The 17794-nt window shown below is 43.7% G+C and overlaps 1 non-coding gene across 1 annotated transcript; it reads right to left on the reverse strand.

Moving 5' to 3' along the window:
* Positions 1-12605: 12605 nt before the first annotated feature.
* On the reverse strand, positions 12606-12677 carry TRNAC-ACA (transfer RNA cysteine (anticodon ACA)). Its single transcript has one exon. It is a non-coding gene; the product is annotated as a tRNA-Cys (tRNA).
* Between the last annotated feature and the right edge of the window lie 5117 nt (positions 12678-17794).

Raw genomic sequence — 17794 nt, forward strand, 5'->3', positions numbered from 1 at the left:
GACTGATTTCCTTTAGGATAGACTGGTTGGATCTCCTTGCAGTCCAAGGGACTCTCAAGAGTCTTCTCCAACACCACAGTTCAAAAGCATCAATTCTTCAGTGCTCAGCTTTCTTTGTAGTCCAACTCTCACATCCATACATGACTACTGGAAAAACCATAGCTTTGACTAGATGAACACTGTCAGCAAAGTAATGTCTCTGCTTCTTACTATGCTGTCTAGGTTGGTCATAGCTTTTCTTCCAAGGAACAAGTATCTTTTAATTTCATGGCTGAAGTCACCATCTGCAGTGATTTTGGAGCCCAAGAAAATAAAGTCTGTCACTGTCTCCATTGTTTCTCCATCTATTTGCCATGAAGTGATGGGACCTGATGCCATTTCACTTTCATCAAGAGGCTCTTTAGTTCCTCTTCGATTTCTGCCATAATGGTGGTGTCATCTGCATATCTGAGGTTATCGATATTTCTCCCTGCAAACTTGATCCAGCTTGTACTTCATCCAGCCTGGCATTTCTCATGATGTACTCTGCATATAAGTTAAATAAGCAGGGTGACCAAATACAGCCTTGACATACTCCTTTCCCAATTTGGAACCAGTCCATTGTTCCATGTTTGGTTCTGACTGTTGCTTCTTGACCTGCATAGAGATTTCTCACGAGGTAGGTCAGGTGGTCTGGTATTTCCATCTCGAAGAATTTTCCGCAGTTTGTTGTGATCCACACAGTCAAAGGCTTTGGCATAGTCAATAAAGCAGAAGTAGATGTTTTTCTTGAATTCTCTTGCTTTTTTGATGATCCAACCAATGTTGGCAATGTGATCTCTGGTTCCTCTGCCTTTTCTAAATCCAGCTTGAACATCTGGAAATTCTCGGTTCACATACTGTTGGAGCCTCATTTGGAGAATTTGGAGCATTACTTTGCTAGCATATGAGATGAGTGCAATTGTACAGTAGTTTGAACATTCTATGGCATTACCTTTCTTTGGGATTGGAATGAAAACTGACCTTTTCCAGTCCTGTGGCCACCGCTGAGTTTTCCAAATTTGCTGGTGTATTGAGTGCAGCACTTTCACAGCATCATCTTTTAGGATTTGAAATAGCTTAGCTGGAATTCCATCACCACCACTAGCTTTGTTTGTAGTGATGCTTCCTAAGGCCCACTTGACTTCAGCTTCAGCATCAGCATCCAGTAGAGGAAAGAGCAAAGCCATAGAGTCAATTGTGTGCCTCATGGGTTTGGGAAATGGAAGGTAGAGTGGGATGAACAATAAGGAGAGCAGTGGGAGACGAATCAGGGAGGAGGTCTGGGGGACAGATATTGGGCATCCTTGTAAGTCATTTGGTTTTTGTTTTAAGGAGAATGGAACCATTGGAGGGTTTTGAGCAGATGAGTGACTTATGCCTTAAAACAAGGACACCTTTGAGGTGAACAGATACATGAAGGGCAGGAGTGAATACATAGGAGGAAGTAAGGAGCCTCTGAGGATTGTTTTGTGAGAGGTGATGGTGGCTTGGACCAAGGTGGAAGTTGTGAGGAAGTAAAAATATGATTGGATTCTGGATTTTTTAGAAGGCAGAGCCTACAGGATCTCTAGCTAAGGGGTAGGGACAATCTGGGAGGGTGATTTGGCCTGTGTTAAAAGAGGGATGGAAACCCCATGTGTCCAGGGAGAGATCATTTCTGTCCAGGCCTCTAACTATTCCTGCCCCAGCATACTGCTTTGTGCCTCTCAGCATTATTGAACAATATGTGAAGCAGTGCTCTACATGGGCATAGCATCTCAAATCAGCATGTATGGGCACAATTGCAGACTGTCAAAATTATCCTTGAGAATCCCTACAATTGACCATAAAGTTGGAACCAATCATGGACTTATGAGTTGAGCCCTAACTATGAAGCTCCTAACTATGAAGCTGTTAGGAGCCATGTGGTATGAAAAAAGGATCAATAAATGTGTCCACTGTACTCCATGTGGGCAAATGCTGATGACATGAGAGGCTGGAGGCTGGTGGGGCAGATAATGAGAGACCAGTAAGGTTACATAATAAATGGCCATACGGTGCTACTGCACCAAGCTAAGTTTCTGGGAGGTATAAACTCAAGTCACAGCCCCTCGGAGAACTTGAGGAGTGAGTACTAGTTCCTTGAACTCCATCTCACAAAGGTAATTCAGTAATAATAGTAGCAAGAGTGGACATCCTTGTCTTGTTCCTGATCTTAGAGGAAATGTTTTCAGATTTTCACCATTGAGAATAATGTTTGCTGTGGGTTTATCATATATGGCCTTTATTAAATTGAGGTAGTTTCCTTCTATGCCCATATTCTGCAGAGCTTTTTTATTATAAATAAATGTTGAATTTTGTCAAAAGCTTTCTCTGCATCTATTGAGATGATCATATGCTTTTTTTTTTTTTTTTGCTGGAAATGCCCTTTATTTATAAACATTCTAAAAGTGCTAGACAGACCATGTTAGCTGGATTTAAAATTAAAATCAAACATACATAGTCATACCAGTGGTTCTCATTTCTAATAAATCAATATATTTACCTGTGGATTTTTAAATATATTCTGATACACTAGCTTCAGCCTAAAATCAGTCTAATTAGAATCTTTACATATAAAGTTCTTGCTAGTCTTTACATACAGCCAGGTTTGACAAACACTGCCTTCAAATATTGCCAGCCACTTAGAAAGTGTTCTATTAATATTACCTTTTAAAACTATCATCAATACCCATCATCTATATTTAAAATACTAATATTTGCTTGAGATCTCATATTTTGTAGATATTTTAAATATTACTGGTAAAATTTGAATTTTCTCTATATCCCCAGGCTTCCCCTATGGATCATATGCTTTTTATCTTTCAGTTTGTTAATATGGTGTATCACATTGATTGATTTGCACATACTGAAGAATCCTTGCATCCCTGGGATAAATCCCACTTGATCATTGTGTATGATCTTTTTAATGTGTTGTTGGAATTTGTTTGCTATTATTTTGTTCAGGATTTTGCATCTACATTCATCAGTGATATTGGCCTATAATTTTCTTTTTTGTGATATACTTGTCTGGTTTTGGTATCAGGGTGATAATGGCCTCATAGAATGAGTTTGGAACTGTTCCTCCCTCTGCAATTTTTTGGAAGAGTTTGAGAAAGATAGGTGTTAGTTCTTCTCTAAATGTTTGATAGAATTCGCCTATGAAGCCATCTGGCCCTGGGCTTTTGTTGGTTGGAAGATTTTTGATCACAGTTTCAATTTCAGTGCTTGTGGTTGGTCTGTTCATAGAGCCAGAGATTGGCATGACAGGGTGGACAGAGGATGCCAAGGGACCACCCCCATCTACTCTTTGAATCTCCACAAAGTGGTCATTTAGTCCTTCCTCACATACCTCCAGTGATGTGTGATACTACCTTCTTCCTCCTCCATAGTTTTGAGTATGGACGGATCTTGAGAATATTTTCTCTTGTATTGAGGTGAAGAGCTCTGGCTCCCTGTGGCTTTCTCCCAGAGTCTCTGCTCCTGGAGGCCACACTGACATTATTTGCCCCCTCTGGCCATGACCACCCTTCAGAGCTTTGACAACAGAGATCCCATTCCTCTGTCTTCTCTGCTCAATGCCAGGAAGCTCCAGCTCCTTCATCAGCTCCTTATGGGACCTGGGCTTCAGCCCTTCCCCAGTCCTCCTGCACTGCATTGTGTACTCCACATTTACTGCTCTGTCCTGCAGACTTCCTTAAAGGATCTTCCATAAGGACCCAGTCTTCCAACACTGAATCCTGAGGGGCTCCAACCCAGAGGCCTTGCCAGCTCCCTGGCTTAGCAATCTGATGCTATAAGCAGGGACCAGAACCCATCTAAAACCCATCTTGCCACATGCTGCTGTCCTGGCCTTTCCAAGCAAGAGCTGCACTTGAAACCCATGAAGTGGGGGTCTGGGAGCTCCTCCCCAACATCTGATTCCCAGACTGGTCCTCCCCAAGCTCTGAGTCTGAGTCAGTGGAGAATGGCTGCTTTCCTGAAGCTGCCCCTTTAGCGTCTCCCATCTCCTCAGACACATCCGTCTTCATACCTCTCATCCCCATGGTCATCCCCACATGGCTCCCTTCCCTCCTCCACTGGTGAGGATGAAGCCCAAAGTCCTCAGTTCTGGGGGCCCCTCTCTTCTCCCCATGAGGTCATAACAAGCTTGATTACATCTAGACAATCTACCACTGCTGTCTCCTGGCCCACAGCCCCTGGAGAAGCCCCCGTACCCTCTTGGCTTGGCTTCTGTACTGGTTCAGGCCCTAATTTCCTGCCCTGCCAATCAAGAGGAGGTGGTACCCCCTAACCTTAAGAATGTGTCTGATTTCTCCACTCCCTGCCACCCCAGGGCCGTGATGGAGTCTTTTCCATCAATCAAGACCACCTCAGCAGTCAATCACCTTTTGCTGAAACCACCTGACAAGGCAGAAGGGTGAGGTTAGGGGCAGGAGTATAGGCGTCAGCACAGGGGGCAGGGGGCAGGCAGACATGGGTTGGGGTTTCCTCAGGACTCTGGAGGTCCAGGGGAGGGAAAGCTAGGGATGACCTGCACAAGGCCTGAAAGAGGGACTGGCCTCTACTGGCCTCTACATCCAGGCCAAAGGGTTGAGGGTGAGGCCAGGTGAGCTCTTCTGGGATCCTTGCCCTCCTGTGGAATCAGAAGCTTTCCCTAACCTGAAACCCAGGTGGTGTGTGGCAAACAGCTGGCTGGAAGTTTCTGTGTAAAGTTATGGTCATGGCTCACCAGAGTTAGGCCTGAAAATGGGTGAGCTTTGGTGTGCAGTTGAAGGAAGCTGGGCTGCTCACCTTCAGGAGGCTGACTTTGGGCCAAAGCTAAAGGGACTGACTGCAGGAACTGCTGAGCTTGGGGCCAAATAAACATTCTTTTATCCTTACTCAGTACATCCTTGCTGTTGCTTCTTACCAGTGTTCAGCTCCTCTGAGCCCTCCCTGGAAACCCAGGAAGAGACCACAGGGCTGTTGCTTCCCTAGTCCTGGCAAGGTCCCCAGAGAGCTGCTTGGCCTTCTCCCAACACCAGCATCACCCTGAAATAAGGATAAGAATGATAGTAATAGTAAAAAGATATTCTGTCTAATGAAGAGTACCAATGAGATTGGCAGTATTATTATTAAACCCATTTTGCAGATGAGCAAATTGAGGCTCAGAGCATAAAGTTACTTCCCACAGAGGTAGGAACTAGTGAAGCCAAGATTTAAACACAAATCTGTGACTCCAGAAACTGCTTCCAATTACTGCATTCCCACTTCCCCATCCTCTTTTCTCATTCCCCTCCCCTTTCAGTCTCCTCACATCCATCCTTTTCTCTGGTTTGTGTCCTCTTCTACATCTCCCACAGATGCCCCAGCCCTGGGCTGCAGGCGAGCCATCCAGCAGCCAGCTCACACCCTTGGCTGAAACACAGAGCTCAGCTGCTCCAGACACACATTTTTACCAGACCAGATAAGGTTTCACAATTGGTGCAGTGAACAATCTATTTCTAAGTCTGAAGTGGGAAGAGGGGGGCAACCCTAGAATTCAGTCTGCTGAAGCAAAAAGAAGCAAGGAAGCATGTGTGTGTGTGTGTGTGTGTGTGTGTGTAGAGGAGTGGGGGAAGGAGCAGGAGACCTGGGTATAGTGAAAAGCAATGGAAACTTGTTGGATCCTCTTCACTCCTAAACAGAGAAGTGGAATGTGGCAAAATTTAGGGCAGACACACTCAGCTGTCCCCACCTTTTCAAATATAGTTACCATGACCATCACTGCTGAAAAATGCTCTAACAAAAGTCACCGAGGACCTTCTAATTACAAGTCTGCTTGACACTTTCTTTTTCTCATTTGACACAGTTGGTTACCCTTTCCTTTTGGTGATACTCTCTCCTCTTGGTTTCTCTGTCTCTGTATTTCCTAAATGTCCTCTTGCCTCTCTGATCCAACCATCCTCAGTCTCCTTGACAGATTTTCTCTTGCTCTACTCATTCCAGAAGTCTCCCCAGACCCTAACCTTAGCCCTCTCCTCTTCTCATGCTCTGTGCTTACTTGGGGCCAGCTTGCCCATTCCCATGGTTTCACTGCCTGTCTCTTGGCTTGTATTCCCCACATCTCTATCCCTTCCAAACTTACCCTCTGAGCTCCAGGATCTGCCACTGCCTGATTGCTCTCTTAAGCTGGATGGTCCACAAGCACTTCAGATTCCACATGGCCAATCCAGAACTCTTGATGAAGGTGAAAGAGGAGAGTGAAAACTCTGGCTTAAAATTCAACATTCAAAAAACTAAGATCATGGCATCTGGTCCCATCTCTTCATGGCAAATAGATGGGGAAACAAGGGAAACAGTGACAGACTTTATTTTCTTGGGCTCCAAAATCACTGCAGAGGGTGACTACAGCTGTGACTACACTTGCTCCTTGGAAGAAAAGCTATGACCAACCTAGAAAGCATAGTAAGAAGCAGAGACATTACTTTGCTGACAATGTTCATCTAGTCAAAGCTATGGTTTTTCCAGTAGTCATATATGGATGTGAGAGTTGGACCATAAAGAAAGCTGAGCACTGAAGAATTGATGCTTTTGAACTGTGGTGTTGGAGAAGACTCTTGAGAGTCCCTTGGACTGCAAGGAGATCCAACCAGTCTATCCTAAAGGAAATTAGTCCTGAATATTAATTGGAAGGACTGACGCTGAAGCTGAAGCTCCAATACTTTGGTCACCTGATGCAAAGAACTGACTCATTAGAAAAGACTCTGATGCTGGGAAAGATTGAAGGCAGGAGGAGAAGGGGATGACAGAGGATGAGATGGTTGGATGGCATCACTGACTTGATGGACACCAGTTTGAGCAAGCTCCAGGAGTTGGTGATGGACAGGGAAGCCTGGCATGCTGCAGTCCATGGGGTTGCAAAGAGTTGGACATGACTGAGTGACTGAATTGAACTGAATTCAGAACTCAGTTAGTCTCCAGACTGTTCCTTCTGATTTCTGCACCAGTGACAGGCATCACCATCCATCCAATTGTGCAAGCCAGAATTTGTTTTCACACTTCCCTCTCTATCATGCCTCCACCTAATCAACCATCAAGCCCTATTGCTGCTACATTCTAGATATACCAGGAAAAGTCCACTTTGCTCCATCTCTACTGCCACTACCCTGGTCCAAGCCTCACCTGCCTCTTACTTGGACTACACAACAGCCTTTTCAACGGTCTCCCTGCTCCACTCTTGCTCCTCTATAATCCAGAATCAACCCAGTGACAAGAGTGATCTGGTAAATTATAGACAGATCTTCTCCCTTTTCTTGACTAACAACTTTCAATGTCTTTCAGCAACCTGAAATTACAGTTCAAACTCCTTACCTGGCCTGGCCCTAGGTTACCTCTCCAGTCTTATCCTTTGACTTCTCCTCCCATTCCCCACTCAAGTAGTCATGTTTGACTGTAGACTCCAGCAATACTGAGCTTCTCTCTGTTCCTTCAAGAATAGGCATCACACTCTTCTGGAATCAGGGTGAGGCCAGAACTGAAGAAAGTTTCAAAAGGGAGGAGTGGTGTCCAGACATGTACAAAGGGTGACCATGATGGAGCTGGACACAAAGACAGGGCTTCTTAAGTGTCAATGATTCATTCCTGAATCTGTCAGGTTCTAGGCCATACAGAGGCTCCAGCTGAGGCCTGAAGGAAACTGAGATGTCACTTCCTCCTTTTTGGAGAGAAGTTGCAGGGCCCAAGGTTTCCTCTAGCTTCTTAAGGACCAAGATGATCTTGCTCAAGTCTAGCTCCCCAGTATCAGCTGCACAGATGGCACAGCTTGAGACTGGAGAAATATGGAAGACATTGGTGGTTTCTTTGAAGAGAGCTGATTTAGGCAGACTGGCAAATAGAGCAAAGCTTCAGTCAGGTGAGGCTCTGAAAGGAAGGGCTAGGCTGGAGAGGCAAAGACAGAGAAATGGAAAAATATGAGAGAGAGAGAGAGAGAGAGAGAGAGAGAGAGAGAGAGAGAGAGAAGAATATAGTGGGACCCAGAGTAAAAGTGAAAGAGATGGAAGACTGAGGTAGAGAGACAAAGAGAGATATGAGAGGAGAGCAGGAAAGGGAGAGGATAGACAGAGACTGAGACTGAGGGAAAGAAGACAGAAGCAAAAAAGCAGAAGAAGAAACAGAGGTGGAGAGTAGGAGGGAAAGGTAAAAATGCACGGAGAAAGGTAAAGAGAATGAGAAAGAAGAATAAACAGAAAAGGGCAAAAAAGACAAACTGAGGTAGGGAGAGAAAGAGTAGGAAACAGAGGCTGAGTGCAAAACCTGGGCACAGTCATAGAAGGGCTCACATAGGAAAATGAGTATGTAAGTCAAGAGAAATCACTGGAAGGATTCCCAGCTCGAACAATCCCTAACCCAATGCCTGGGCTCTGAGCAGCCAGCCCTACCTGTCCATCCTTGGACATCTCTGTTAGAAAGCTCTTCCTTATTGTCAAATCAAGAAGGACAGGATGGGAGCACAGGGCAAACTACTGAGACTGAGTTCAGTTCTGAGAGGTCTAAAGTGAAGAAAGTCTGAGGGCAAATTCATTGGGGTGAATGAGTGTCACCCTAGGCAAAGGAGGAATGCCAGGGGCAGCTGGGGTACAGGCCAGAGGTCTGCAGCAGGATCAGGGTGGAGGAGAGATGGGATCCCAACAGGGAGTGGGTTCCAGGAAGTTGCTGAAATCAGTGCATGGGTAGGGTTGGCTTCAAATGACCACCTATGCAGAACTCAATGCTGACTACTTGTTGCCTTTGTCCATTGGTTAGGATGTGGAGAATGCTAGATTTGATATCAGATGGCCTGGCTTTGAAAGGCAGCCTCACCCCTTCCTAGCTGTGTGGACCTGGGTCTTAGTTTCTTCATCTGTAAACTGGGGACAATACTCCTTACCTCATATTGTTGTCTGGATGATTCCAGATGATAATAGAGTGAAAATACCAACAGGGGCCTGGTTTAGCTCTACTGCTGGGACCATGCAGAATGCACTGGCTTCCTCTGCCCCATGACAGCCCTTCAAAGGACTGGACACAAAGCCTCTGGCCACTTCAGTCTTCTCTTTTCCAGCTCCTTCAATCATTCCTCTGAGGACAGGATGCCTCTTGAATTAGACACTTAATGGAAGCTCTCCCAGGGAGGATGCTGGGAGGCAGGCTGTGAGAGAGCTTAGGGTAGGGAAAAGCATGACATTTCAGGGGGCTTTTTAAAGACTCTAGCCCTGAAAGAGACTATTTGGCCCAAATCACTTTCCTTTTGCTAAATTAAAACCTCCCAGAAAACCACAAGGAAAACCTCCTAGGGCAGGCCCTCCCCAAGCAGGCAGTTTATGGGGTAGAGTGTGGGGGACCTCAACTATAGTTGCTCCTCCGCACCCAAGAAAGGGCCATGGCACAGGGCATTCTCAAGAAGACTTCGCTAGAGCTGGAGCAACACTGCCTTGGGGTTTGACCCAAACTCCAGTCCCACAGGATGCTGGGAAGGAAGGCTCTCTAGACAGATGGACAGGACTGGGGATGGTGGGGAAGGGGGAGAGGGGCTTGGCTGTGTGCTAAGGCCCAAAATCTGGGACCTGCCAACAGAGTGAGCCAGGACCAGAGGAAAGATTGACCCAGAAATGGCAAAACCAGGGCTCTTCAATGGGGGTGACGGTGGGAGAGTGGGAGTGAGCTATTTTGCAACATTAATTTTGCAGTCCCACCAGCACCTTTGATGTACCCTCTCAGTGTCCCTCTACCTGCCAAAGCCTTCTTCATATCTCAGTGTGAGGAGCTCAGATGCCCCTGGGAGCTGGAGGCCTGTGGGGAGGGAAGGGAAAGAGCTGAGTGGGGGAGCTGTTCTGAAGGGGAGGAGGGAGGCTGTGGGGAGCAAGGCAGGCTGGTGAAGCCCTCCCCCCAGCAGGCACTTCAATAATCTGATTTCCATAAAGAGAACTTTCCCGGCCATAAAGATTTTATTGAAACTCCCAGCAGCCTGATAAAAGCATAATTCCACTGACCACAATCTACCTAGGAATAGCTCCAGGATATTAGGCTGAAACTCGGCAAAGCTATCCCTTCTGTAAGGCTGCTCTGCTCCCCTTCCCCCTTTCCCTTTTTCTCCTATGGGGTGGGGGGGGGCCCTCCATTTGGCTCGACTGTGGACTATACACACTCTATGGGGAAAATGTTCATCTAGCCTTGAAAATAAGTCCAGCTCTACAGGCCTGGGATGGAGAGAAATGAGGCCCTGGGCCAGGAAGTATAGAAGTCCACCGACATTCCTTCTGGAGCTCTGGGCCTGCTGCGGCTTGGTCTAGACCTGCTGCTCCCACAGGGTATGTACATAAAGGTCTGAAGGATGGACCTTCAGCTCTGAGCTCCTGACTGGGACCCAGTCTAGAACTGGAGTTTCCAGAGAAACAAAATAAAGACTTCAGACTCCAGTGGCCAACAGTCCTGGATCTGAATCCTTGCTCCACTGCTTACTGGCTATGTGACCTTAGGCAAGTCACTTGCCTTCTCTGAGTTCCAACTTTCTTATCTGCAAAATGAGGAAAAGAACACTTACTTATCCAAAGTGTTAAGGCTAGTGAGAGAATATGAGGTGTCTGGTGTGATGCCTGGCACAAAGTAGGCTGTCAATACCTGCTACTCATCACCACCCTATTCCCCCTACTCCACATGACCCCTCCATTATCCTCATCTCCACAGTTGGCCACAATTCCCCTCAACCATAGTTGGTCCTCTACTCCCAAGAAAGAGCCACATGGAACTGAAGCAACACTGCTTCAGGGTCAGATCCCAATCCCAATTCCACTAGATGCAGGGTGGGAATGCAAGATAGACAGATGGGCAGGGCAAGGGATGATAAGGATAAGGAGAAAGGTTCAGCTGTGTGCTTCCTTGTAGTAAGGAAAAGGTTCTCTTGCAGGAGACATTGGGTGGCAAGGAAAGAGCCCGTGGAAGGCGTCCAGACACTATGGGTTAAAATTTTCATTTCTGACTAAACTAACTTCCTCTGTGACTTTGGGCAAGTCCTTTTCTCTCTATGAGCCTCAGTCTCCCATATGTCAAATAAGAGTGAGTAGTTAGATGAAGTGGTTTAAGTAACTACCTCGTTCTGATGTTGAATGACTAAAACACTGCCCCAAATTCTATCCTCCTCGAGATCCTGAGGAGGGCAGAGTCAGTGTACTCAGGTGACACCCAGAGTGATTCTGTGATCTCTTCTTTATATCGCTTCTCCTTGGTTAGGGCAGGAGTGGGAAGAATGACAGCTCTGCCCATCAGGGAGCATCCCTGGGGATCAGAGGGATTTCCATGCTCCTCAGTGGGGTGTGACAAACACCCGTTGGTTCATACCATATTTGAGATCTGCCTCTGTGGGCTGTGCACAGAGGGTCCCATGTAAAAGCTGCTGCTGCTGCTGCTACTTGCTAAGTCGCTTCAGTCGTGTCTGACTCTGTGCGACCCCGCAGACGGCAGCCCACCAGGCTCCGCCGTCCCTGGGATTCTCAAGGCAAGAACACTGGAGTGGGTTGCCATTTCCTTCTCCAATGCATGAAAGTGAAAAGTGAAAGTGAAGTCGCTCAGTTGTGTCCGACTCTAAGCGACCCCATGGACTGCAGCCTACCAGGCTCCTCCGTCCATGGGATTTTCCAGGCAAGAATACTGGAGTGGGTTGCCATTGCCTTCTCCCATGTAAAAGCAGCTACCTGCAAATGAATGTTAATGGTTAGCAAGAATAAGTGGAATGTGCATGCGTGTGTGAGTGCTAAGTCGCTTCAGTCAGGTCCGACTCTTTGCGACCCCATGGACTGTAGCCTGCCAGGATCCTCTGTCCATGAGATTCTCCAGGGAAGAATACTGGAGTTGGTTGCCATTTCCTTCTCCAAAAGGTGGAATGCAATACTCAATAGTGTACAGACAGGAGGCAGACATATTGGGGCTGGACAGAAAGCAAGACAGAAAGGGAAAAAAAATTCAACATTGAACCAAGAGAAAGGGTTAATTAGAGTCAACTCAGGGACAGTAAGTATTCTGCTGGAGGTGCAAGCAGGGGTATCGGAACTCTGGGAAGGCTCCCAGAGGCGGCTTGAAAAGACAACTTGAAGAATAAATGTGGTCCATGTTTATAGTACAAAGAGATCAACTTGGTCTTCGGTCTAGCTCTGTCACTAATTTGCTGAGCACCAATTTCCTAGTCTAGGCAATTAAAGATTTGAACAAAATGATGTCTTGGCAAAGTCTTAGCAGGGAACTTATTGTAGATTGAGTGTCTAAAACTAGACTACAGCCTCCTTCAGAGTTTGTATCCCAGTGCTCAGCACAGACCCTGCCACAAAGCAAGTCCTCATCTAATGTTTGTTGAGTGGTTTGTCAGGGCTGTGGGTGATGCCTGAAATGGCAAGTTCTCTCTAGAGCTTCCTAGTTTCAGCTTCTACCACTTCTCATGAAAGTGAAAGTGAAGTCGCTCAGTCGTGTCCAACTCTTTGCGACCCCATGGACTGGAGCCTACCAGGTTCCTCCCTCCATGGGATTTTCCAGGCAAGAATACTGGAGTGGGTTGCCATTTCCTTCTCCAGGAGATCTTCCCAACCCAGGAATTGAACCTGGGTCTCCCGCATTGTAGGCAGACGCTTTACCATCTGAGCCACCAGGGATAGGGAGTACATTTATTGTTTTTGCTTGATTAGCCCTTGTTACCCAACTTCTTTTTTAAAAAGTATTGTTTTTTATTGAAGCAAAGTTGATTTACAATGTTTCATGTGTACAGAAAAGTGATTCAGTTATATTATATTATATTACATATATTTTTTCAGATTCTTTTTCATTATAGTTATTATAAGGTATTGAATATGGTTCCCTATGCTACACACTAAATTATCCATCTTCTGGTAAGATAATCTATATAATCCTTAAGGAACTACCTTACTCCCATGCTCAGTCTCTGTGGTTCAGTTAGGGGCTGACTGTACTGCTCAGTCTCTGTGGTTCAGTTAGGGGCTGACTGTACTGTTGGCTCAAGGGAAGAGCACGTGATTCAGGCCTGGCTCCATCTCCCTTGGCCACAGCAATTAGTTTAGAAATGGGCACAATTAATTTAGAAACTTAGTTTGGGGACTTTTGACAGGATTGTTAGGAAGAGATCATTTCTCTTTACATTGAACTTGGATTTTTGAGGATGTTAACATGGAACTGTTGGCCACCATCTTGTAATCACAAGAGAGCAGAACTGAGAGAAAGAGAGCACAAGACTGACTCTTAATGATTGCCTGATGCTCCAGATCCAGCTGCACCTGGAGCTAGACATACTCATGAGCTTATCAACTTTGTGAGTTGATTAATATCCTTCTTTTAAAAAAATCTGATGCCTATGTCATTTAGGTTTGAGTTACATGCAACATGAAGAATGCTGTGAATAATATACATCCTCCTCACTTTCCATATGATCTAGTCACTCAGGGTCACTTGCTAGTCTTAAGTCATGAACTTTCATATCTCCATCTTTTTCATGTTCATTCACAGATGTCTGTCTATCCAGAGTCACTCAGAGCAGGACTTCAGGAATGGTGGGGTAAAGGATTCAAAAAATCTGCTATGCCTTAAAAGTAGTAAGAACTCCAGAAAAAAAAATGGTTAAAATAAACTTTTTCAGAACCCTGGAAAGTAACCAAAAGTTTATAATGATATGAGGAGCATTACTTGGGGGAAAAAAAAAGCCTGATGATTCTTGGTAAGAACAGTGAAAATGGTGATGTCTGAATTTGTCCTGCTCCCATCTCTTTCTACCAAGCTCCATAGTAGTCTGGAAAACCAGCACCCTAGTAGCACCCAGAGGGACCATACTAGGGTTGAAGATCCTCAAAAAGCCCAATTCTTAGAGAATTGTCTCTACTTGACATGTCTAGCAGTTCCTTGGAAAAGCATTCACAGAGTTTTTATTTAACCTGGCTCAGAGTTCACTCAGTGGGAAAGTTCCTACTTCTAGAGCATTTGTTGAAAACAACCAGTAACAATCACTTAATACCATAGCAGCAGTAGCAATTGGGGCAAACAAGAGACTATCTGGTCAAAAAATGTAAAAGGAAGATCTGGGGAATGAGAAATATCATATTACTTGGGATCTAGAAGGCCACTTGCATTATCAGGGCTGTGTGCATGCACAAAATACACCTGAAAAGGCCCTACATTTTTGCCTCTGACTGACATTGGGGCTTGGTAGAGGTAGAAAATGATCGCTAAAGCAGAGTTGCAAACTGCTGGAGGATTGAAAGAGTGCCCCAACACACATACATATGTGTGTGCACACGCATGCACACACACACACACACAGCCTCTCATTAAAGGACTGATGATTATTCACTCAAGGCATTTAAGGAAATCTGATTGAAGCATCCAATTCAGTAGCCACACCTGACAGAAAATGTACTTTACAGAATTAGTTAGGAAAAGTCACTAAACAAACAACAAAAACTAAAACAAGCAATAACAAAACCAAACCCTAAGGAGGGGAGAGAAGCTGATTTCCAGAGTTGCCACATTATAGCATTGAAATGTCAAGTTTTCAACAAAAGATTATGAGACATGCAAATAAAAGTAGTATGGCCCTTACACAGAAAAAATAACCAATAGAAACTGTCCCTGAAGAAGAATAGAGGTTGGACTTACTAGGCAAAGACTTTAAACCAGCTATTACAAAATATGTTCATCAAAAATCAGTTAATGTAATCTATCACAGCAACAGGCTAAAGAAGAAAAAGTATATGATCAAATCAATAGATGCAGAAAAAGTAGTTGATCAGTTCATGATAAAAACTCTTTTGATAAAGAACATCTACAAAAAACTTACAGCTAATGTCATAATTAATGGTGAGAAACTAAATGCTTTCCCCTTAACATCAGGAACAAAGCAGTGATGTCTGCTCTCATCACTCCTATTCAACATTGTACTAGCAGACTTATCTAATGCAACGAGACAAAAAATGTATACAATTTGGGAAGGAAGAAATAAAAATGTCTTTGTTCCCAGGTGACATGATTGCCCACATAGAAAATCCTAAAGAATCAATAAAAACTCCTGGAACTAGGGATGTGTCTTTTTTTTAACTGAAGGAAATCATGCTTAAAGAATTAAAGGACATCCAAACTGGAAAGGAAGAAGTCAGATTATTTCCATTTGCGGATGATATTATCTTATATGTAGAAAACCCTAAAGATTCCACAACAAGTTGTTAGAACCAACTAATAAGCAAATTCTGCAAAGTTGCATGATACAAAATCAACAACAAAAAATCAATTATGTGTTTATACATTAACAACAAACAATCCAAAAAGGAAATTAAGAAAACAATTCCATTAAAAATAACATCAAAAATGATAAAGTACTTAGGAATAAACTTAAGCAAGGAGTCAAAAGTCTTGTACAGTGAAAACTACAAAATGTTTCTGAAATAAATGAAAGAAGACATGTAAAGTGAAAGATATCCCATGCTCATGGATTGAAAGAATTAATACTGTTAAGATGATAATATTTACCCTAAGAGATCTATAGATTCAATGCAATCTGTATCAAAATCCTAATAGCTTTTTTTTTCAGAAATAGGAAAAGCAATCTTAAAGTTCATATGCAAATTCATGGAGCTCAAAGAGCCAAAATACCCTTGAAAAAGAAGAACAAAGTCAGAATACTTACACTGCCTGATTTCATACCTTACTGCAAAGCTACAGTAACCAAAACGGTGGAATACTGGCATAAGGACAGACATATAGACTAATGGAACAGAATAGAGAGCCCAGAAATAAACTCTAGTATACATGGCCAAATAATTTCTGACAAAGATGCCAAAATGATTCAGTGGGGAAGAGACAGTCTTTTCAAAAATGGTGCCAAGAATACTGGATATCCACATGTGAAAGAATGAAGTTGGACTCTTACCATATATAAAAATTAACTCAAAATTGATCAAAGATCTAAACATAAGAGCTAAATTCTAAAACTCTTAGAAGAAAATATGGGAGGAAATCTTAATGGGATTGGGTTGACACCAAAAGCACAGGCAACAAAGGAAAAATAGACAAACTAGACTTCAAAATTTAAAACTTTTCTGCATCAAAGCGTACTATCAACAGAATGACAAGGCAACCTCTAGAATGGGAAAAATATGTGCAAATCACATAGCTGATAAAGGATTAAAATCCAGAGTGTATAAAGAACTCCTAAAACCCCAAAACAACAAAAAACTCAAACAACCCAATTAAAAAATGGACAAAGGACTTTTTTTTTTTAATAAATTTATTTATTTTAGTTGGGGGCTAATTACTTTACAATATTGTAATAGTTTTTGCCATACATTGACATGAATCAGCCATGGGTTTACATGTGTTCCCCTTCCTGGACCCCCCACCCACCTCCCTCCCCATCCCATCCTTCTGGATCATCCCATTGCCCCGGCCCCGAGCCCTTGTCACATGCATCGAACATGGAATGGTGCTCTGTTTCACATATGACAATACACATGTCTCAATGCCATTCTCCCAGAACGTCCCACCCTCACCTTCTCCCTCAGAGTCCATAAAATTGTTCCATGCATCTGCGTCTCTTATTCTGTCTCGCATATAGGGTTATCGTTACCATCTTTCAGATTCCATATATATGCATTAGTATACTGTATTGTTGTTTTTCTTTCTGGCTTACTTCACTCTGTATAATGGGCTCCAGTTTCATCCATCTCAGTAGAACCGATTCAAATGTATTTTTTTTTAATGGCTGAGTAATATTCCATTGTGTATATGTACCACAGCTTCCTTATCCATTCGTCTGCTGATGGACATCTAGGTTGCTTCCATGTCCTGGCTATTGTAAACAGTGCTGCGATGAACATTGGGGTACACGCGTCTCTTTCAATTCTGGTTTCCTCGGTGTATATGCCCAGCAGTGGGATTGCTGGGTCATATGGCAGTTCTATTCCCAGTTTTTTAAGGAATCTCCACACTGTTCTCCATAGTGGCTGTACTAGTTTGCATTCCCACCAACAGTGTAAGAGGGTTCCCTTTTCTCCACACCCTCTCCAGCATTTATTGCTTGTAGACTTTTGGATAGCAGCCATTCTGACTGGTGTGAAATGATACCTCATTGTGGTTTTGATTTGCATTTCTCTAATAATGAGTGATGTTGAGCATCTTTTCATGTGTTTGTTAGCCATCTGTATGTCTTCTTTGGAGAAATGTCTGTTTAGTTCTTTGGCCCATTTTTTGATTGGGTCGTTTATTTTTCGGGAATTCAGCTGCAGAAGTTGCTTGTATATTTTTGATATTAATTGTTTGTCTGTTGCTTCATTTGCTATTATTTTCTCCCATTCTGAAGGCTGTCTTTTCACTTTGTTTATAGTTTCCTTTGTTGTGCAAAAGCTTTTAATTTTAATTAGGTCCCATTCGTTTATTTTTGCTTTTATTTCCAATATTCTGGGAGGTGGGTCATGGAGGATCCTGCTGTGATTTATGTCGGAGAGTGTTTTGCCTATGTTTTCCTCTAGGAGTTTTATTGTTTCTGGTCTTACGTTTAGATCTTTAATCCATTTTGAGTTTATTTTTGTGTACGGTGTTAGGAAGTGTTCTAGTTTCATTCTTTTACAAGTGGTTGACCAGTTTTCCCAGCACCACTTGTTAAAGAGATTGTCTTTTCTCCATTGTATATTCTTGCCTCCTTTGTCGAAGATAAGGTGTCCATAAGTGCGTGGGTTTATCTCTGGGCTTTCTATTTTGTTCCATTGATCTATAT

This window comes from Giraffa tippelskirchi, chromosome X, assembly GCF_054371585.1.
Source record: "Giraffa tippelskirchi isolate mGirTip1 chromosome X, T2T-mGirTip1v1.2.pri, whole genome shotgun sequence".
NCBI classification, from domain to species: Eukaryota; Metazoa; Chordata; class Mammalia; order Artiodactyla; family Giraffidae; genus Giraffa; species Giraffa tippelskirchi.